General features: G+C 43.7%; 1 protein-coding gene across 1 annotated transcript in view; it reads right to left on the bottom strand.

Moving 5' to 3' along the window:
- ABCA1 (ATP binding cassette subfamily A member 1) overlaps positions 1 to 22,460 on the bottom strand; it is a 113,040-nt gene that overhangs the window by 89,026 nt on the left and 1,554 nt on the right. The window lies entirely within an intron of this gene.

The raw sequence follows: 22,460 nt of genomic DNA, 5'->3' as shown, positions 1-22,460 counted from the left end.
CAAAGGACAATACACAGTGACTCCTCAACAGACTGCAGCCTATCAAAGCAGATGCAGGGAATTAAAAAGGGGAAAAGAAGGCATTTAAGGGGGAGGTTGAGGACATAACAGTCCCTGTGGTAAAACAAGATAATGGTTTGGTTTTGGTGAAACGGATAGATTCCTATCACAGAAAAATGTGGAAATGTATCCATGTGACAATGAAAATCAACAGCTCCTTAACAGAGTGATATTGGAATGGGAAAAAATATATATAAAGAGAAAACTTCTTTCTAAAGATATGTAGAACTACATGCAATGCAACAGAGCTATTTACACAAACATACAAACTTCCTTTGATTTCCAAGCAAAAAGTTGAGAATTATTAAATGTTCCCATCCCACCTGAACTCTGGGACACTAAGCCCACTGCTCCTGCCTCCCCAATGCCATCTGCCTACTTGAAATTAGATTTATGTCTCTATTCCCACAAGTCTGAGAAGCTTATTTGCTTTTTCTTTTTTTTGATTTTTTATTTATAAAAAGGAAACATTGACTAAACCATAAGATAAAAAGGGTACAACTCTACACAATTCCCACCACCAGAACTCTGTATCCCATCCCCTTCCCTGATAGCTTCCCTATTCTTTATCCCTCTGGGAGCATGGACCCAGGGTCATTGTGTGATGCAGAAGGTGGAAGGTCTGGCTTCTGTAATTGCTTCCCTGCTGAATATGGGCATTGACAGGTCGATCCATACTCCCAGCCTGTCTCTCTCTTTCCCTAGTGGGGCAGGGGTCTGGGAAGTTTTTGATGTTAAACAGTGATTCTCCAACTTGAGTTAAGAGCCAGAGTCGGGGACAGAGCCAAGATGATGAATTGGAGACAACATGTGGCATGAGCTTCAAAAAGAAGCAGCTTTACCAAGATGATGAATTGGAGACAACAAGTGGTATGAGCTTCAAAAAGAAGCAGCTTACAACCTGGGATTCTCTGGAGGGGGGTTACTGCTTTAGCTGCTTAACTGACAAACATTCATTGAATCTACTGGCATATAAGCATGACTTTGGAAGTGTCAAGAGCCACCAGGTTCCAGATGCTAACTTGATGCCAACTGGACTTGCCCGGACAGATGACCACTAGGGAAAAGAGAGAGACAGGCTCTGAGTATGTATCCACCTACCAACGCCCATGTTCAGCGGGGAAGCAATTACAGAAGCCAGACCTTCCACCTTCTGCACCCCATAATGACACTGAGTCCATACTCCTAGAGGGTTAAAGGATAGGAAAGCTATTGGGTTTGAGGATGGGATACAGAGTTCTAGTGGTGGGAACTGTGTATTTTTTTGTCAGTGTTTCCTTTTTATATATGTATATAAATTATATAAAAAAGAGAGTCAACTGAAGGACCTGTTAAAACACATTGCTGGAACTCATTCTTCTGCCAGCCCCAACCCAAAAAGTCTCTGCTGCAGATGGTCAGAAAGAGGCTAAAGTTCTGCAGCCAACTCTGAGGCTACAGTTCCTGGGCCCACACTTTGAGAATCCATGATGTGGACATAATTCTGCACAGCAAAGCTCTTTTTCCAACATGGTCTTGTTTCAGTTCCACATATGAAATACATGAGACAGAAATTCAAAACCCAGGTTGACTGTACTTTTTAAAAAATGCATATATTAAAAACAAACCAGGGCCAGGTGGTGGCACACCTGGTTGAGCACCCATGTTATAGTGAGCAAGGACCGGGGTTTGATGCCCCAGTCCCCACCTGCAGGGCAAAAGCTTCATGAGTGGTAAACAGGGGTGCAGGTGTCTCTCTGTCTCTCTCCCTCTCTACCTCCTCCTCCTCTCTTGATTTCTGTCTATCCAATAAATAAATAAAGATAATATTAAAAAATTAAAATAAATAAATAAGCCCTTTTTATAATTGGATTATTGGAAGATCTCATAAAAAAAAAAAAACCTCATTAAGTATTAAGTCTTCCAGGTACATTTACAAAAGGCTCCAGGTAAGTGTGGTGATGTAGAAAAAGTCCTGGCCAGTAATTCAGAAAGGAGGTCTCAAAACTTTACATCAGGCTCAACCTGACACTGTTGACTGGCTACGGAAGAAGGGCAAACGCTAGAAGAAGTCCCCAGAATTGAAGGTTGATGTCACTGGGACATTTTAGTTCATCTTTCTGAACCTTTGTGCCTTTCCTTCCTGAAAGAAAGCTTTCTAACCAGATGTGTAACCCAGGCCCCTGTTTCTGAAGTCCTGCTTTTCCTTCCCTTATTTCACTTACTTGGACACTTCTCCTTTTGCCCCCTCCTTTTAACAACCAATCATCCTCTGTGCAGCCAAGAGGAAGCCAGCTGATCACAGCCAGATAGCTAGCTGACTGGTCATCTGCAGACTCAGGTACCAGCCGACCTACAGACCAGACGGCAAACAGTGTGAACCCAAATCATTTCTGAAGAGAAACACAGTTCTGATCTGAAATTGGGTCTGGAAAATGCTGTGAGGTTTGGTGTGGGTGAAAATCAGTCAGAGAGACATCCAATGGGGTCAGGTGCAGAGATAAAGTAAAAGCTGGGCAAAAAGGTCAAACCAGATTTTTTTATAAGGGGGTCACAACACATTTGTCTATGCATGTGTATAGCTTCTGTTTCTTTTTTTTAAGATTTATTTATTCCCTTTTGTTGCCCTTGTTGTTTTATTATTGTTGTAGTTATTATTGTTGTTGTTACTGATGTCATCATTGTTGGATAAGACAGAGAGAAATGGAGATAAGAGGGGATGACAGAGAGGGGGAGAGAAAGAGAGATACCTGCAGACCTGCTCCACCGCCTGTGAAGCAACTCCCCTGCAGGTGGGGAGCTGGGGGCTGGAACTGGGATCCTTAGGTCAGTCCTTGCACTTTGTGCCACCTGCGCTTAAGCCGCTGAGCTACTGCCCAACTCCCCCCCAGGTTCTTTCTTAAGTGCTACCTAATCCAGGTATGTGAGACTTGAGTGCACTGCAATTAACAGGAGACTGTGGAAAGGCTAATTTAGCAGGAGTTACATCTCTAGAGACATAATCCTCTAGCTAAACCTTATTTGGCTAACTCCTCCTATTCCTCATGACCACACCTAAAAGAAATTTCTTGGCCCCGCTAGTGACCCTCTTCAGCATCGGAGTCCCGGCAAACCACCCCTTTCCTGGTGCTGCTCCTCACAGATGACACCATACTGATACTGTTAGGCTCATGTCTGTACTCTCCAAATCTCAGCCCAGCTACAATACACTTAGGAAACTGCAGCTATTGGGCCCAATCTCTGGAGATTCTGAAATAGTGGATCTATAACTGGGCTGAAAATCTATAATTAGAATCCCCTATACTTGTAAAGCAGTGTGTCTGGGAACCATGCTTTGAGAAATGCTGTTTTATTTCCCTGTTATGTGCACGAGGCTATGTCTCTAGAACAGAGTGTGATCTATGGCCCTATCACCCTGAACAGGCCCAAGCTCGCCTGAACACAGAGTAGGCATTTTATTTCGATATCCAAGCACCCAGATCAGAACCTGACAAAGAATTATTGCTCACCATGTGTCAGTAACTGTAATGGAAACCATCACCCTCCCCAATTTAAAAAAAAAAAAGTGATAATAAATTATTAGTCAGTAAGGACAGCTGAATGACAAGCCCTAAGAGACGGAACTAGAGGTAGGAAGACTCCAGAAGTATTTGAGCAGCACTGCAGGAGATTTCCTTTCAGACAAGCAGGTTCAGAGGGGCCCAGCACTGTCAGGATGGTCCCCAGACTAGAAAACCAAGGGTAAAAAGGACCCCTAGACGCTAGTGTTATAATCCCAAGGACACAAAGTGGCATCCAGGACATCCCAGTGCCTCTGAGGTAGGTGTAAACAGGAAGTTAGAAAAACAAATGGATTTGACTGAGCCCTGGTATGAACAGGTAGGCATCACTCATGGTGTAACAGTGGGAAAACCACACTGAAATTCAGAAAACCTGGGCTATATGTTCATTTCTTGACGAGAAATTTTATCTCATTTCATTTCATTTCATTTCACCTAGTGGTGTTCCCTGCTTTATTTATAAAGTATGGGGAAGGGACTCTTGGAGTGTTGGATATAACAGACTGTACATATGAGCCAACCCCATAAGCTGACCCTCCAGTGACTAGGTGAGCCACAAATTACGACCGAGTGGGGAAAGCCAGAGTGTCACAGGGAGCTTCACCTCCCTCTGGCAGGATTGCTCAAGTGTGGGAGGCTGACCCAGGCAGCACTTAAAATGCCTCTAGGTCCTGAGCAACCCCCTTGAGACCAGTAAGTCCGCTCAGTATGTTGAAGAGATTTTTCTGTTCCGTCAATAGGCTCCTAGGATGAGGACAGCTGGATGTGGTTAAACTCCAACTGGCTGTAGGGGAATCCCCGAGCTGAAACTTGTGAGCCAAGGGGCTGATTAAATAGTCAGCAACCCTTCACAGTGTATGTGCATGGTGGCTGAGGTGACAGGGTTAGGGTGAGGGGACAACAGAAAGGGAGAAAGACCCCCTGGAGGGGAAAAAACCATATATTCTGTCAGTGTGGACACAGAAAGGCAACATAGTATGATGCATAGCTCTCCAACTTGGCTCCCCTTAGACCAATGTTGGGAACCTTCCAAAACTCCAATGCCCAGACATACCACCCAACAACTCATCAGAGTCCTTGAGGCTGAGATGTAGGAAACAAAATTTTATAAAATTCCCCAAGTGATTCTAGGCAAGTTAGAGAAACAATGGTGTGGTAGAAAGATCAGGCTGTGGGATTAAAAATCAAAAAATAAAAATAAAAACTAAAAAAACTAAGCTTAACTTTCTGTTAACTAGTTTTGTGGGTTTTTTTTTTCTTCTAAAAACTTCATTTTGCTTTCTTGAGCCCAGGTTTTCTTACCTAAGAGCTAAGAATAGTTATATTCATCTTTGGAAGGCACTGGACTAGAGATATGCACATAAAAAACAAGAATTGAGAGAGTTTGGCAGCAGCACAGCAGGTTAAGCGCAGGTGGTACAAAGCATAGGGACCGTAGTAAGGATCCCGGTTTGAGCCCCCGCCTCCCCACCTGCAGGGGAGTAACTTCATAGGTGGTGAGGCAGGTCTGCAGGTGTCTGTCTTTCTCCCGCCCCCATCTTCCCTTCTGCTCTCCATTTCTCTCTGTCCTATCCAACAACGACAACAACAATAATAACTACATCAATAAAACACCAAGTGCAGCAAAAGGGAATAAATAAATATTTTTAAAAAAAATGAGTTGAAAGCAACTGGCTTATAACAGGTGCACAATAAGTTGTCATTGTTTTGTGATTATTGAAAAGGATTTTCCACTTAACCTTACCAGTATACCATTATGAGAGAGACAGAAATGGTAAGAATGCAATCTTTGCACTTAAGGAGCTCCCAAAGATAAGAGCAAGATAGATAAGTGACTCAGTAAGTAGAAGTAGATTCAGAAAACCAAAGAAAACAGTTCATAAAACTATTTGACCAAACTGAGGGAGATAGGGGGAGGAGTGTGATCACACTGGAGTGAAATTCTAGAAAAGTAAAAGAAGAACCAAAACTCTCTAGAAGATGAGACTCTTAGGTGAGGCCCTCTAAGATGACAAGGTCACATCACAATCGCACATCTATGCACACAGGCCCCAACAAATGTTTTGAATGAGTACATTCATTAAGAAACAGTAAATGGGGGGAGGTCAGGCAGTAGTACAGCGGGTTAAGCACGTGTGGCACAAAGCGCAAGGACCAGGGTAAGGATCCTGGTTCGAGCCCCCGGATCCCCACCTGCAGGGGGTTTGCTTCACAAGCGTTGAAGCAGGTCTGCAGGTGTCTATCTTTCTTTCCTCCTCTCTGTCTTCCCCTCCTCTCTCCACTTCTCTCTGTCCTATCCAACAACAGTGACATCAATAACAACAACAATAATAACCACAACAATGATAAAAAAAAGGGGGGAGGGCAACAAAAGGGGGAAAAAATGGCCTCCAGGAGCAGTGGATTCATGGTGCAGGCACTGAGCCCCATTAATAACCCTGGAAGCAAAAAAAAAAAAAAGAAAGAAAGAAATGAAACAGTAACTGGGAGTTGGGCGGTAGTGCAGCGGGTTAAGCACAGGTGCCCCCAGCTCCCCACCTGCAGAGGAGTCACTTCACAGGCGGTGAAGCAGGTCTGCAGGTGTCTGTCTTTCTCTCCCCCTCTCTGTCTTCCCCTCCTCTCTCCATTTCTCTCTGTCCTATCCAACAACAACAGCATTAATAACTACAACAATTAAAAAGAAAAAAGTAACAGTAAATGTAGAGATTTTTTTTCAAAGTCAAAGATTGGGGGATGGGGCAGGATGGTAGAAGGAAGAAAAGGGAATGTGAAAGGAGTATAACTCTTTCCTTCTGGTCTTTACTTATTTTTCTTCATTATGTTGCTGGCAAGGCTATGAGTGAAGGAGCCAAGAATATTGAGAAAGCCACATGTCAGAAACAGACCTTCTCTTCCAAGCCTGGCAAAACTGCTCCTCCTTTCTTAATGTCTCATCATTTCCAAGAAGTCTGCTTTCACTTTCCCATCCTTAAGGTGAGTGCAGTGGCCTTCCTCTGGTCCCTGATAACTTCCCATGTTCCCCAGCTGTGCTACATACATAGAGCTACAGTTCTCTCAGGATTCGTATTTCTCTATGAGGGTCAGGCACAGAGAAGGAACTCCATAAAAGGTTGATGTGAAAAGGAACGAAGGCGGGGCGGGTAAGGATCCTGGTTCGAGCCTCTGCTCCCCACCTGGAGGGGAGTCAGGTCTGCAGGTGTCTGTCTTTCTCTCCCCCTCTCTGTCTTCCCCTCCTCTCTCCATTTCTCTCTGTCCTATCCAACAATGAAGACAGACAACAATAATAACTACAACAATAAAACAAGGGCAACAGAAAGAGAATAAATAAATAAAAGAACTCCAGTTCAAGCCCCAGTTCCCCCAACTGCAGCAGGAACGCTTCACAAGCGACAAAGCAGTTCTGCAGGTGACTCTGTTTTTCTTTCTCCCTTTCTATCTCCCACAACCCTCTCAATTTCTCTATATCTGTTCTCCTATAGAATAAAATGGAAAAAAAGAAGAAAAATAGCCACCAGGAGCAGTGAATTCATAGTGTTAGCACTGAGCCCCAATAATAACCCTAGAGGCAAAAAAGGAATGAATAAACCCAAATGAATACATTAGTGAACCTGAGTTATCTGAAAAAGGGTCAATTATAGAGAAGAAAACTCACTTTAAAGCCAAACAAATCAAGATAACACTGAGGTTTCTCTAAACCCATTCAACTGTGTGAATACGGTGGGAATAGTGGAAATCAAAAGTGGGGGGTGGGAACGTACCAGTAAAAATATATATATGTAAGAAAGACTATGGCAAGTCACTGGAAAGAACTGCAGCTTAATGATAAAATTTCTGCAAGAGTTCAGTCGAAGTCCTGGATCTAAGCAAAGCACTTAACAGAAGATAGCTACTACTACCACCAGCTGATCTCATCAAATTCATTGATGATTAGACCCTAAAACATAGATTTTAAAAGAATACACTGAAACACATAAGGGACTTTGTCAAAATTTTCAAGAGGCTGGATTTATTATCTTGTGTGCATGTGTGTGGTGGGGGGGCAGTGATGAGAGTAAGTATAAATCACTCGATGGGACAGAATTATTGAATCCTTTCTGTGAAAAAAAGAAATGTTGACAGTAACTGCTTTGTTTACTCAAAACTTTAGAGAGGAATAACTAAGTGTAGCATTTTACAGAGAATCTCCAGGGATGAGCACATCTCTGATGACAGTGTGTGGGCACAGGTGTAAAACAGCCAGTAAGAAAACCTGTTGTGAGGGAGTCAGGCGGTAGCACAGTGGGTTAAGCGCACGTGGCGCAAAGCACAAGGACTGGTATAAGGATCCCAGTTCGAGCCCCCGGCTCCCCACCTGCAGATGGGTCACTTCACAGGCGGTGAAGCAGGTCTGCAGGTGTCTGTCTTTCTCTCCCCTTCTCTGTCTTCCCCTCCTCTCTCCATTTCTCTCTGTCCTATCCAACAATGAGGACATCAATAATAACTACAACAATAAAATAACAAGGGCAACAAAAGAGAATAAATAAAGAAATAAATATTAAAAAGAAAACCTGTTGTGAGAGGCTCCTGGGGAGAACCACTGCTTAACCATTTCACTGAGTCCGAGTGAACTGACATAACTTCGAGTTTCTTGATCTATAAAATGTGTGTGTGTGTGTGTGTGTGTGTGTGTGTGTGTGTGTGTGTGTGTGTGTGTGTTGTGTGTGTGTGTGTTTGTGTAGGGGGGATAGTCTTGGAGGTCCTCATGGGTTATTGAAAGAGACCACTGGGGTAAAGGAACCCAGCACGTTGGTTGGCAGAAGATTGAAATTCAGGTCCCAGCTGTTGCTCACCACCTATTTAACCACCGACTTCATTTTTCTTACTGATTTCTCTGCAACTCGGTTCCCTCATGCATCAAAGGAAGTTTATATCAACCACAGACTATTGTGAAAACCAAGATCGAGAGTGTACAGGAGAGAGGGTCTGAATGTTACCACGGAACAAGCTTGTCTGACGCTGGGCTGCTCCCTAAATTAATTAGTTACCCCTGCCACCAGCAGAGAAGTTGGAAAATCAGTAGTCAGCAAAAGGTCCGCAAAGTTTTGCTGCCACAATCTCTCTAATATGAACCAAAATATTGGACATGATGATCTCAGCCTCCTTGCTGCTACCAGGAAGACCAGGTGACCCCTAGCCACTTCCCAAGAGCCTTGCGCTGGAGTGTAGGGAGGTAGGAGAAATGGGGGGGGGGGGGAATCAGGAACTTGAAGTATTAAAAAAAAAAAAAAAAGAAGTGTATTTTTTGAGCTGGAGAAGAAGAAAACAAAAAATCCTTAATTCTTTTTTGCCAATTCTCTAGGCCAGACCTGAGCAAACTGAGGAATTATTTCCACAGCAGACAGTGGAGTTTGAAGGGGAGAGGCCCACACCCATGAAATATTTTCATGCCACTTTCTGTTCCTTCTGCTTTTCTCCCTTCTGCCAGAGCTCAGTGAAGGACAAAGAAGGAGGGGGGTGAGGGGGGGCAAGCACAGGAAGGAAGAAAAGAGAAGCCCTCAACAGACCTCAGCCAGAGCCTGCTGGGGTTACTGCCGGTCAGTGTCCTCCAGCTCAGGTGTCCAGATTGCCGTGGTCTCTTTTGTTCAACATGGAAAGGAACCACAGAAGTCAGCTGCCCGAGAGTGAAGTAGGTGGAGGAGGCAAAGGGAAAAAACAATAATAAAGAAATGGAAGGGAGTCTGGTGGTGAAACTCACACAGTACACAGTGCAAGGATCCCGGTTCAAGGCCTTGGCTCCCACCTGCGGGGGGGGGGGGGGCGTTTTACAAACTATCTTCCCCTCCTCTCTCAGTCTCTAACAACAACAACAAATGGAAAAAATGGCCGCCAGGAGAAGTGGATTCGCAGTGCAGGCACCGTTGCCCCAGCGAGAACCCTGGAGGGAGAAGAATACACACAGCAGTATCCAGAAGCCAGATACACTTCTTTTTTATTTTATTTTTTTATTTTATTTATTTATTCCCTTTTGTTGCCCTTGTTGTTTTATTGTTGTAGTTATTATTGTTGTTGTCGTTGTTGGATAGGACAGAGAGAAATGGAAAGAGGAGGGGAAGACAGAGGAGGAGAGAAAGACAGACACCTGCTTCACCACCTGTGAAGCGACTCCCCTGCAGGTGGGGAGCCGGGGTTCGAACCGGGATCCTTATGCCGGTACTTGTGCTTTGCGCCACCTGCGCTTAACCCGCTGCGCTACAGCCCGACTCCCCAGATACACTTCTTTAAAAGATCCCAGGACGGGGAGTCGGGCGGTGGCTCAGCGGGTTAAGTGCACGTGGCGCAAAGTGCAAAGACCGGCATAAGCATCCCGGTTCGAGCCCCCGGCGCCCCACCTGCAGGGGAATCACTTCACAGGTGGTGAAGCAGGTCTGCAGGTGTCTGTCTTTCTCTCCCCCTCTGTCTTCCCCTCCTCTCTTCATTTCTCTCTGTCCTATCCAACAGTAACAACATCAATAACTATAACAATGTTAAACAACAAGGGCAATGAAAGGGAAAACAAACAAACAAATAAATAAATAAGAAAAAAGATTAAAAAAAAAAAAGATCCCAGGACCCAGGACAGGGCTGGCAAAATAGCTCACCAAAGTATTTGGTGTATTGCACCAAAGTAAAAAACTCTGAGGTGGGTGGTGGAGGTGGGAAGAATACAAGTTCAAGAAGGATGACAGAGGACCTAGTGGAGGTTGTATTGTTATATGGAAAACTGAGAAATGGTATGCATGTACAAACTGTTGTATTTACTGTTGAATGTAAAACATCAATTCCTCAATAAATCATTTTTTTTTAAAAAGGAAAAAAAAATAGATCACCTAGGAAGGTGACTGATTTGCCATGAGAGCTTATCCTGGTCTCCACCACACTAGGGAAAGCTTTGGTGTTCTGATGTCTCTAACTCTCGACCTGGAAAAGTCTTTTCCAGCTACAACAACAACAAGATACTTTTAAGACAGTCTCCCTGTCAAGTGGGGAATGACATGGAAGGTGGAAGTCACACTGTAACTCTTCGTTACTCAGTCTAAGCTGGCCCAGTCATATAATCATCTTGAAACATGTCTTCGCAACAGAAGGGTCAGTCACAAACATAATCAGCTGTCTTGTGTTTTTTGCTGCTGCTGTTCTCTTAGCCTGATTTCCTGACATGAAGGCTCTTCTTTTTCTTGCATAGCCTCTGCCTGTCCTCCTGGGAAGACTGAAACTTTCTAGGAAGATCAAGACATCTTCTCTGAGAAGTCTGGGGCTCTGGAAAGCTCAGGGTGGTTTGGTTGTTGCTTAGGGCAAGTCCTGAGGACAGGTGAGAAGGATTCAGGTTCTTGGGGGTGAATGCAGCCTCAGGACTCGCTTGATGTATATCTGGGTCTGGGTTCCCAATCCAGGAGAAATTTCATGATTTTGGCATCAAAAGCTGGTTATGTCTATAGGCTCCCTGGTACTGTAATAAAGTAACACGGTGGCATGCTACAGTAGAAAGGCTGAGTCTTTTAAGTCAGACAAACTCAGATTTAATTCACAGCTTTATTCTGTCATGTGGACAACAGATACAGTCCCTGTGAGCCTCAGTTTTGCTTATCAGTAAAATAGGAATGATATCTCCCCAAGCCCTGCCCTACTAGGGAAAGACAGAAACAGCCTGGGGATATGGATCCACCTGCCAACACCTGTGTCCAGTGGGGAAGCAATTACAGAAGTCAGACCTTCCACCTTCTGCACCTCATAAAGATCTTTGGTCCAAACTCCCAGAGGGATAAAGAATAGAGAAGCTTCCAATGGAGGGAATGGGATACAGAACTCTGGTGGTGGGAATTGTACCCCTCTTATCTCACAGTCTAGTTGGTCATTATTAAATCACTAATAAAAGAGGGGGGTGATAACACCAAATTGCCAGTTTTACTGCAAGCTTTGAATACAACAATATATTACAAAACAAAATTTTGCATCACTGTTGGTGAGATAAAATGCCACTCTACAGCTGCCCTTTTGTGCTTCAATACAACAGTAATAAGACAACCAGAAGTGCAAAACTTCCAAAGAAAAAAGGAACCAGGTTATCCTCTACTTGCTTTTTGCCACCAGTCAGGGGAGGAAGACCTACTGGAAAAGCAAGAGGTGAGAAATTCTTGGTGTTAACAATGCAAACACTTTGAAGGCAGTCAGTCTGATATCATGGAGCACATGCCAGCCTGTTTGTGAGTAAGTAGGATGGTACTTACTCTGTGCTTGTCTGAGTTGATCTTTGATTTGATTTAGTTCAAGCAATACTTCAACACAGCAGTGCAGCACTGCTTCATAGCCCAGCTGGGGCCAGGCCCTTACCCTGGATGAAAACCAGTGTCGTAGACCGTGGAATGCAGCCTAGCTTTGACAGGTCTGGGAAATTTTTCAACATAGGGTATGAAATTATACAGCCCCAATTCAGAACATCTGAGAAGAAGTGATTTGCAATCACTCAGAGTTTAAGGAGTTTCCAGTTTGAGGATATAATGCTGACACATCTCCCAATGAGATGACACACAGTATGGGGAAAGCCAGTCAGATGAGGAGAAGGGGGGTTAAAGACAGCACAAAGCTCAGTGCTGCAACATCAACCTTAGACTGATCCAGAGTCAGGAGGGAAAGGAGAAGTGGTTGTGAGTCACAGGATGGTTCTGTCAGACAGGCCTTGAAGATACCCAGGAGGCTGGAAAGTAGAGCTTTTCTCTCAGAAGACCTCTGATCTCCATTATGATCCCAGCTCATCTAGTATTCTGTGACGCTGAGGAAGTGCCGGACTGTCTTTGGCTATTCTCATTGTGCTGAGAAAAGGGTAGAGTAGGGAGTTGGGCAACAGCGCAGTGGGTTAAGCGCAGGTGGCGTGAAGCACAAGGATTGGTGTAAGGATCCCGGTTCGAGCCCCCGGCTCCCCACCTGCAGGGGCATCGCTTCACAGGCGGTGAAGCAGGTCTGCAGGTGTCTATCTTTCTCTCACCCTCTCTCTCCATTTCTTTCTGTCCTAACAATGACAACAATAAAAAGACAACAAGGGCAAGAAAAGGGAACATTTTTTTAAAAAATTAAAGAGTAGAGGTCAAGAGACCAGAGTTCTTTCCCTAATGCTACCTACTTCCGGTCGTGCTTCCTTAAGCCTCTCTGAGCGACCTTGCTGACACGATGGTTATGCAATGAACTAAAGTACATCTTACTATGTGCCAACTACTGTACAAAGTATTTTATTCCTGGTAGTTCATGCATCCCCATATACACAATATCCCTAAGAAAGGATTATTCTCTTCATTTTGATAAAACTGAACACAGAGAGGTTACAGATTTATCCAAGGTCACAAAATCAGTTGAGAGCTGGAATCTGAACCAAAGCAGTCTAACTGCCATGTCTGTTCTCTTCAAATTAAACTGTACTGCCCAGTGGATGTTTGTTTACAAGACGATAATTTTATATTCCTTTCTCTCAACTCCTTGCTACAGCCAGCTACCTTGCCACACCACCAAAACCTACCCTTCCCTCTGGGGGTGATTTTTTAAAAGAACTTTTAAAGAACAAAGCAGAATCAAGGGTCCACCTGGTGAATTTTCAGATAAGATCAGTAATTTGACACCCAGAAAGTTACGACTCTTATTTAAGTCAGGTCTAGCATAACTATTAATATTTAGTCCCCAGAAGTCTGTGTCAGAGCCATATCAAAAATGCCAAGCAGCCAAGCATATAGCATGAATATAAGAAAATGACAGCTCCGTCTCTGACACACAGAAATCTAGCTGGAGGGACAGAAAAGCCTAAGACACGAGGAAGGACCACATGCCACTGGCTTCCATCTTTCTTCAAATCTTTTCCCTCTCTAGCCCTTGACCTTGACAATAAAGTGGGACCTTCAAAGAATTCTCTCTAGCCCACTGACAACTGTTTAAAATTCTTCCTTGTTCTTTTCTAGAAAAGTTTTCCTAAGTTTCTCATAAAATCAAGGGCTCCATTTCCTGAAGGAAAGACTCTGGTTAGATGACCAGTTGTACCCATAGTCTCACTGAGAGAAGCTGAGATAAGGTACTTGAATGATGGCAAAGAATCATGGTGGTTATTCACAACCCAATTTCAGGAGCACAATTCCCAAGGAAGAGTGCCGTTCGTGTGGACTTCAGTATACATGACATCCCCAAAATGTATGACTTGGCATGCCTACATAAAGCATTACTTTGACTGTGGCCACTGCTTAGTCCAACTCAGCAGGTCTAGATAATGACCGTCTGAAGTCCCACAGAGGGCCAGTGAAATAGCTCGCTTGAATAGTGTTTTGCTACGTACATATGATCATGTTTGAGCCTGGCTCCTACTGCACTGAAGAAAGATTCAGTGCTGTTCTCTCTCTCTCTCTCTCTCTCTTTTTCTCTCTCTCTCTCTCTCTCTTTTTTTCTCTCTCTCTCTTTTTCTCTCTCTCTCTCTCCCTCTCTCCCTCTCTCTCCCTCTCCCTCTCTCCCTCTCTCTCTCTCTCCCTCTCTCTTCTTCTCCCTCCCTCTCCCTCTCTCTCCCCTCCCCCTTCTCCCCCTTCTCCTTCTCCCCTTCCCTTCCTCCCCCTTCTCCCGCTCCCTCTCCTTTTCTCACTATCAGGAAAGATGGATAAATGGATGGATGGATGGATGGATGGATGGATGGATGGATGGATGGATGGATGGATGGATGGATGGATGAATGGATGGATGGATGGATGGATGGAAAGAAGGAAGGAAGGAAGAAAAATAAAAGCCCCCAAAACACCTACTGAGATTCTGCTCGAAGGCCTTGGTGTGGCTATAAGTGGGGACAGACCTGGAGAGCTAAAATCTTAGCTGAGGATAGAAATTGCTAAATTTCACAAAGGAGATTAGGATCTGGCTGTCAGCCACACCACACCACCCATAGCCCCATTCACCGAGCAAGGCCACAGCTGATTCAAGAAGAGAATCTCTACAGGACTCTGAAGCCGAGGGGCTGTTGCTGGCTCAGCATAAGCAGTGGTGACTCTGGGGATGTTAACTCTGGGATCCACCAATGAACAGCACCCCAGCCAACTCTAGACATCAGGTAGTTGTGGAGAGTTGAGGGACTTCTTACAGAACATAAGAGGATAGCCCACCCCCCAAAAAGGAAGACACTTCAGACCCAGGGTTTATACTTTCCAACTTCCGGCCAAGTAGGAAGCCCTGACCACTGCCAGTACCAGCGCAAAGAGAGAGGTCAAGGGACACCTGGGGCTATGCCCTGAAGATGACCAGAGCATCAACAACTGAGACTCCATTGATGGGGAAAGGAGCAAGTCACTGGGGAAAAGTAGGTATCAGAGAAAGGTTGATCAGGCCACAGGATAATAAATCTTTTCTGGTATTAGTGAGCAACATAGTCATGTAACTGAAAGGGAAGCAAGTAGTCAAGGCAAAGAAAAAAATAAAGACCACCTTCTCCAGCCCATGCCTGCTCTGTGCACTGCCAGTCCCGGCAGGGAGGCCTTAGCTCCATTAGGCCACTGTCCACTCCACCCAAAAACTGTCAGATTTCACCACAAAGAGGGCAGCTAAAGGCTCAAGGGCAGGGTGAAGGAAGAGTCTGAAGACAGAGGCTGTTCTGAGGACACCTCAGAGGCTCTGTCAGGGGCAGAGGCAAGACTGTGAGGTCTGAGGCTGACACAGCTTGGAGTAGGAGGGAGAAAGGATGAGGAATTTCTTTGAGAAAAGTCATTATATATGTATTCCAGGGTTATCGCTGGGGCTCGGTGCCTGCACTACAAACCCACTGCTCCTGGAGGCCATTTTTCCCATTTTTTCTTGCCCTGTTGTTGTTGTTGTTACTGTTATTGTTGTTATTGCTGCTGTTGTTGGATAGGACAAAGAGAAATCGAGAGAGGAGAGAAAGACAGAGGGGGGAGAAAAAGAGAGATACCTGCAGACCTGCTTCACCACTTGAGAAGTGGCCCCCCTGCAGGTGGGGAGCCGGGGGCTCAAATGTGGATCCTTATGTGCACTTAATTTGCTGCGCTACTGCCCAGCTCTGAGAAAAGAAATATTTTTAAAATATAGTTTTTGGTAAAATATATATATGTAAGATCCCTACTAGGACCATGAAGGTACTATAAAAGTGAACGTAGTTCCAAAGCACACCCACTTGTAAACCATTATTAAATCACTAATAATTTTTCCCCTGCTACCAGGACTATCCCTGGGCTTGGTGCCAGCACTCTGAATTCACTGTTCTTGGTGGCCTTTTTTTTTTTTCCCCATTCTCCTCCTCCTCCTCCTTCTATTTTTTATTGTCTAGGACTGAGAAAAATTGAGAGGGGAAGGAGAGATAGACATTGAAAGAGAAAGAGACACCTTGAGGCCTACTTCATTGTTCATGAAGCGTCCCCCCTGCAGGTGGGGAACAAGAATTTGAACCTGGGTCCTTGTGCATGGTGAGTAGCATGTGTACTTACCCTGGTGTGCCACCACCCAGCTCCTAAAAATGTTATTCTTTTTCTTAATACAAAAAAAAAGTGTATGTAGTTTCTCAGTAAATCTACTTTAGATAGATCTGACTTCATGGCAGCCCTTCAGATAAAATTCCGGGAAGTAACCATTGCAGAAGAAAAGTCAAGATCATTTTTAAGGCTTGTTAGGATTGCTGTTAACTTAGAATCCTGTTGGCTTGGATTCACAAAAGGAAATCTACAATTACACATGTTATCATTTCATACCCTTTCACAGAGCTTTAACTTGATCCCTAAACTATGAAGGTGAAAGAGCAGCTCTTTCTCTCAACTTTATTCCACACAGATGTATTACTTGCCTGTCACTGTGCTGACGCTGGAGACAGAGAGCTCAGGGCTAAAGAATAGTCTACATCACCAACTACTCCCAGGCTGTCACCCATTCAACTCCTGACCACGTTTCCAAGATGAAACATTTTCAGGCTGCTTTAGAGTTTCGAGGGACGGGAATGTGAGGTTTCTAATAGATGAACAAATTGGCAACGGCTTCAAGCAAGTATCCAGGAACAAAGAAGGAAGTAAAATCTGGATTTACTGGATGTCAAAGATGCGCTATGACTCGGCTATGAGTCATCAGACATGCTCAATAACCCTCTGGGATACTCATCTTTCGTTCTGTCAGGTAAACTGAGGGTCAGAAAGAATCGAAATAAACCCAAGGTTTACAGATGATGGACAGAGTCTGCATTTGTCTCTCAAACAGAAGGAGCATAACACTGCAGTCAGATGGTGGTGCACCTGGTTGAGCGCACACATGTTTACAGTGCCCAAGGACCAGGGTTCAAGCCCCGGTCCTCACCTGCAGGTGAAGTAAGTGGTGAAGCAGGGCTGCAGCTATCTCTCCGTCTCTCTCCCTCTAAACCTCCCTGTTGATTTTTGACTTCGATCAGTCTCCAATCATTACAAACTGCTCTTACAAGTTTACCATGTCCACAGAAAAGGATGCAATCTTCAAAATAGTTTTAATTAATTTTTCCTATGTATTAGGGGAAAAAAATCTCACCTCCTTTTTCATCTTTATTTGAATTGCAAGGTTAATAATTTATAAAATAGTTGCTGGTACATATATAGAATTTCTCAGCTCACCAATGACAGATGTCTGCAAAAAACTTTCACCCCAACTTAGGTGTTTTTCATCATCATGTACCCAGGCTTCTAGCTCCACCTCTCCCCACCTTTCTCCCTGCCCTCCTTCCCCAGAGTCCTTTGCTCTGGTGCAATACACCAAACCTAATCCAAGGTTTGCTTTGTTTCTTAAGTCCTGCCCATGAGGGAGATCATCTCATCTTCATCCTTCTCTTCCTGGCTGCTCTCCCTTAACATGATTCCTTCAAGCTCCATCCCATATGAGGTGAAGAAGGTGACTTCATCATTCTTAATATCCCATTGTGTATATAAACCACAACTCTCTCAGCCACTCATCTGTTGTATATCTAGGTTGCTTCCAAGTACGGGCTATCACAAATGGTGCTGCTCTGAGCAGATCTTTCTGGATAGGTGTTTTTGGTTCCTTAGGATATATCCCCAGGAGAGGAATTTCCAGGTCAGAGGGCAGGTCCCTTTCTAGCCTTCTGAGAGTTCTCCAGACTGCTCTCCACAGGGGTGGATCAATTTATATTCCTCTGTTAGCATTTTGGATCTATTCTTTGGTGAATATTCTCACCTTATTCTCTCCTCACTTTTGGATGGTATTTTTATTGCTGTTGTTGCTGATTTTGGTGGGCTCTTTATAAATTTTGGTGATTTTTTTTTTTTGTCTGGTGTACGACATCAAAAGATCTTCTCCCATTCCATAAGAAGTCTATTAGGGTGGTGGTTTGTTTTGCTGTGCACAATTTTTTCAATTTGATGTAGTCGCACTTGGTTTATTTTTAGTTTTGTTTTCCTTGTGAATAGATTTGTTATTAGGAACAAATTCTCATTTCCCAAATAGTGCTCATGAAAGTGGCATCTGATATGGGTTAAAGCTAAAACTTGCCATCTGTATACTGCCTGAAGTCATCTCAGATACCACACAAAACTCACTAAGAGAAGCACATTCTCTTTATCTTACACAATCTAACCTTTTTTGCTTTCTTACTTTCTTTCTTTCTTCAGTTTCTGGGAATATGAGTACTGTTTTACCTCCACTGGGTTGCATACATGATAGGGACTTAGGAAGAATGAATATTCTCTACATTGACTGCTAAATATGATTGAGCTAACATAAGCCAGTGTAGTTATAAGTTTAAGAAGAAAATAATGAACGGGTTCAGGGATGAGAAAACTTGGCAACACCCATTTGTAAGGTTTCTTAGGAAGGTTTCTCACTAGAATGATATCAAGAAAAGTTACACTTGTCCATGACTTAATTCTTAGATGTAGAGGCCTTCCAAGTTGGAAGATTATTATAATAGCTCATTATAGCCATTATAGCACTGTGTAAAAAGAATGGCTTAGAGCATGCCTAGCTAGGTTCCTGACCACGACATCTTTCCTAGCTATGCAAACTAGGGAAGTCACCCCCCCTTCTGGCTCAGATTCTTCTGCTATAATAAAAACCCCATATAGACAGGGGTCATATTTGGTTTTGCATACTTCTGTGTCATGACACCTAGAATAATAACTGGTACATATCAGATGCCCAACCAGTAGTGGCTGGCTGGCTGGCCAATCCATTCACCTACAAATGCACTAGATGTCCTGTAAGGTCTCAGTTATTAAACAGAACTGAGTAATGGGCTATCTCAAAATTTGAAAAGACATCCCCATAGCTACAAACATATGTGGATAATTCAAAAGATTTTGTAAAAAAACAAGTTCAAACAAAAAGAACAAGACAAACCCTTCAACCAGATCACAGAAGGAGTAAAGCAGCAATGACACTATAAGCGGGTGGATTTGTAAGAACCTGAGATGTAGATCCAAAGGGACTGTTAATGGCCCACGGGCTAAATCTGCACCTCAAGCTTTTGTCCCCCGGATATCAATGAACTGATTGAGAAGACAGAGGGATATTTATCAAAGTTCTTCATAGAAGGGAACCACATTGAGTAGCAAATAAAATATAAAGTGGTTTGGGTAGAATGCCAAAAGTATAAAATAAAGTAGGAAAGAGGTATCTGGAGGGTTCAAAAAGTCAACAGCAACACAATTAAGAAATGGAGAAAAGTACCTTGCAATACTGTGAATTTCCAAGACTGATATTTTGACTGACTGCACATGAAATGTGAGTCAGCCATGTGACGCAGATGCCAACAAGCCTACTGCAATCTGAGATTGCGTTAACAGAAATACAGTGCTCAGAAAGAGGGAGGCAAAAGTCCTCTTCGCCTCTGTGCTAGAACACTGTTGTCATTTCTAGTAACATTCAAGAAAGGCACAGACACAATGAGATATAGCCAGAAATTGAAGGAGGAACATTACAGAAGAGGAAAGATCTAGAATGGTTAGCCTAGAAAAACCAGAGACATCAAGAGAAGAGAGGGAAACACGAGAGGGCTTTAAATATTGCAAGGGAAATAGAAGTAGCCTCATCTTAGAATGTCTAGCAGAGTAGCAAGTATTTTCTGCTCAAGAGAGCTAGCCATGCCCAATAGGAGCTGCCATGTGAGAGAAGGGCCCCCACCGTGGGATGTGGGTATGTGCAGAGGAGGCTGATGAGGGAAGGTTCCCAGACACATGAACTCCCAGATCCTTCCAATCCTGAGGGAGACAATGCACAATGCTGTCAAAAGGGCAGATTTTAAGGATCTCAAATTGAAAAAAAAAAAAAAAAAAACCTCATCATTTAGTCCTCTGGAGCTATTTTTCATCCCCAACATCTTTTTCATGAATTATACATGGACTTCATATTTTAAGGCATTTGAGTTTGTTAATAATTAGGTGGAGTTGCAGGGTGAAATTGCTGTGATAATTAAGGTAAACAGAGTAAGAAAATGATCTCTACTTTCGTATGTGTATGTGTGTGTGTCAACCATATTCCTTCCATGCCTCAAACCCTTCCATGCGAGTTGTGATGAGGTCTGAGTAAAGAGAAAGAGAAAACAATAAATCCAAGATTTTGTAAGAACTCTGGCAGTTATCACTGCAGCATGTGTGGTGGGGGACAGATCTCTGGAGGTGTTTGTGGCATGGAATGACACCCCTTTAATGTTGTAATCTTGTAAGCATTATTAAATCCCTAATAAATTTCAAAAATTAAAAAAAAGGCAGATAAGACAAATCTCTAAGTCTGAATGTACGCTGACATATTCCAGCCTCAGCTATCTAGATATCTAGACAGTTACTCAAATCCAGCCAAATGTTACTGATTTCAGTAAGGAAATTTCAGTAATATTTCTGTGCATTCTGCTCTACAGTGAGGCCTGAACCTATGTTGAAAGTAGGGAAAAGTGGAGATGACTGAAGGAAAGGGCACAGGCAGCCGTACACCTGACGCATGTAACAGTGCGCAAGGACCTGAGTTTGAGCCCCTGGTCCTTTTCAGGGGGAAAGCTTCCTGAGTAGTGAAGCACAGCTGCAGGTGTTTCTCTGTTTCTCTCCCTCTCTATCACCCCATTTCCCTCTCGATTTCTGGCTGTCTCTATCCAATAAATAAAGATTTTAAAAATGATTGAAGAGTAGTTTCAGGACAGTAAAGATAATGCTCTAGCTAAACAGTAAGCAATTTAATATCAGAAGTGAGCTTCTCCTCTTCAGAGAAGAGAAAGTTTGCTATGTAAGAGAAAGTTTGCTGCATGTAGGCTTACCTTCTCTTCTCCCCCATAATTCAGATTTTCAACTGTTCCAAGATGAGAAATATTTCTGTGCCTAAGAAGTTTCCGCTAAAAACTCCATTTAGGCTAGGGTTATGGATCGACCTGCCAACTCCATGTCCAGCAGAGAAGCAATTATAGAAGCCAGGCCTTCCACCTTCTGCACCCCATAAAGAATTCTGGTCCATACTCCCAGAGGGATAAAGAATAGGGAAGCTTCCAATGTAGGAGATGGGACATGGAACTCTGGTGGTGGGAACCATGTGATATTGTACCCCTGTTATTTTACAATCTTGTTAATCATTATTAAATCACTAATAAAAAAATTTAAAACAGAAAAAAAATGAAAGGAAGGGAGGGAGGGACGAAGGAAGGAAGGAAGGAAGGAAGGAAGGAAGGGAGGAAGGGAGGGAGGGAGGGAGGGAGGGAGGGAGGGAGGGAGGGAGGGAGAAACTAGCACCTCACTTGAATCACCGATCTACTTCTCCAGTCAAGAAGCTAATAAGCATTAAGAGTAAAGCGCATCTCTGCCACACAGAAATAATATCGGTACCCACTTATTGGGTAAGTTGGTGCCTGGTTACTGAACATGGATGGACCATGTGTGTGAAACACTTGCTAGGTTTCACAGCCTCTCTTGCATGCTCATTACCGAGGAAATTAAGGTTCATAAAGGTTTACCAACTGGACCAAGGTGTTACCACTCCAAAAAATAGCTTATATTCACCAAGTGTTTCCTATGTGCCAGATGCTGATTTTAAGCAAATGTTTTTACTCCCTACAATGCTATGAGCTAGTAACTCCTATTATCCCTCACTTTTTGAGAAATGGACCAAAAGAAGTTAAGTGACTAAGTCACTGTGTTGCGTTACTATAAAGAAATAGCTACTAGTCTAGTCTCCTCTGGGCCATACTGTCTCTGTGATAGGAGACGGAACCCTATCTCTGTCTCTGGCCTGCCAGGCTGGGTGCTCCAGTAGAAACATAAGTACTGATGTACTCACTAGGGCTTCTGCTCTCTGTGCCCTGTCGTTGGGAAGGGGTACAAGTGTAAGGAAGAAAGCACTCACTGGCCTGGCCGTGCAACTAAGGGTCCAACTGGGAGTACCTCAAAGCCAATCTAAACACAGTCATATCTCTCTCTCTCTCTCTCTCTTTCTTAAATATATTTATTTTTTAATGGCTAGAGAGTGAGAAGTTAAGAGGGGATAGATAGAAAGGGAGAGACAGAGAGACACCTGCAGTCCTGCGTCACCACTCATGAAGCTTCCTCCCTGCAGGTGGGGACCAGGGGCTTGAACCTGGGTCCTAGAGCACTGTAATGTGTGCACTCAACCAGGTGTACCACCACCTGGCCCCCACACCCCTCTCTTAATGAAGTTGCTCAAGCCACCCCACATACAGCCTTGAGTCCCTTTTGTCTTCTGGTCCCACACTGCCTCACAGTCTCATCCCCTGCCCAGGAAAAGCATAACTCAGTCTGCCCAAGAAAAAGTTCCATGTTGTTTAAACTCTAGAACTTTATACCACTTACTCTGTTGCCAAGTAGACTACAAATCTGAAAGCCTCTCACCAAAGGCCAGGACACCCCCCAGCCTTCCTAAAAT

This window comes from Erinaceus europaeus, chromosome 10 (genome assembly GCF_950295315.1).
Source record: "Erinaceus europaeus chromosome 10, mEriEur2.1, whole genome shotgun sequence".
Classification (NCBI taxonomy): Eukaryota; Metazoa; Chordata; class Mammalia; order Eulipotyphla; family Erinaceidae; genus Erinaceus; species Erinaceus europaeus.
The sequence above is the reverse complement of the archived record's forward strand: the minus strand, read 5'-3'. Positions and strand labels throughout refer to the sequence as shown.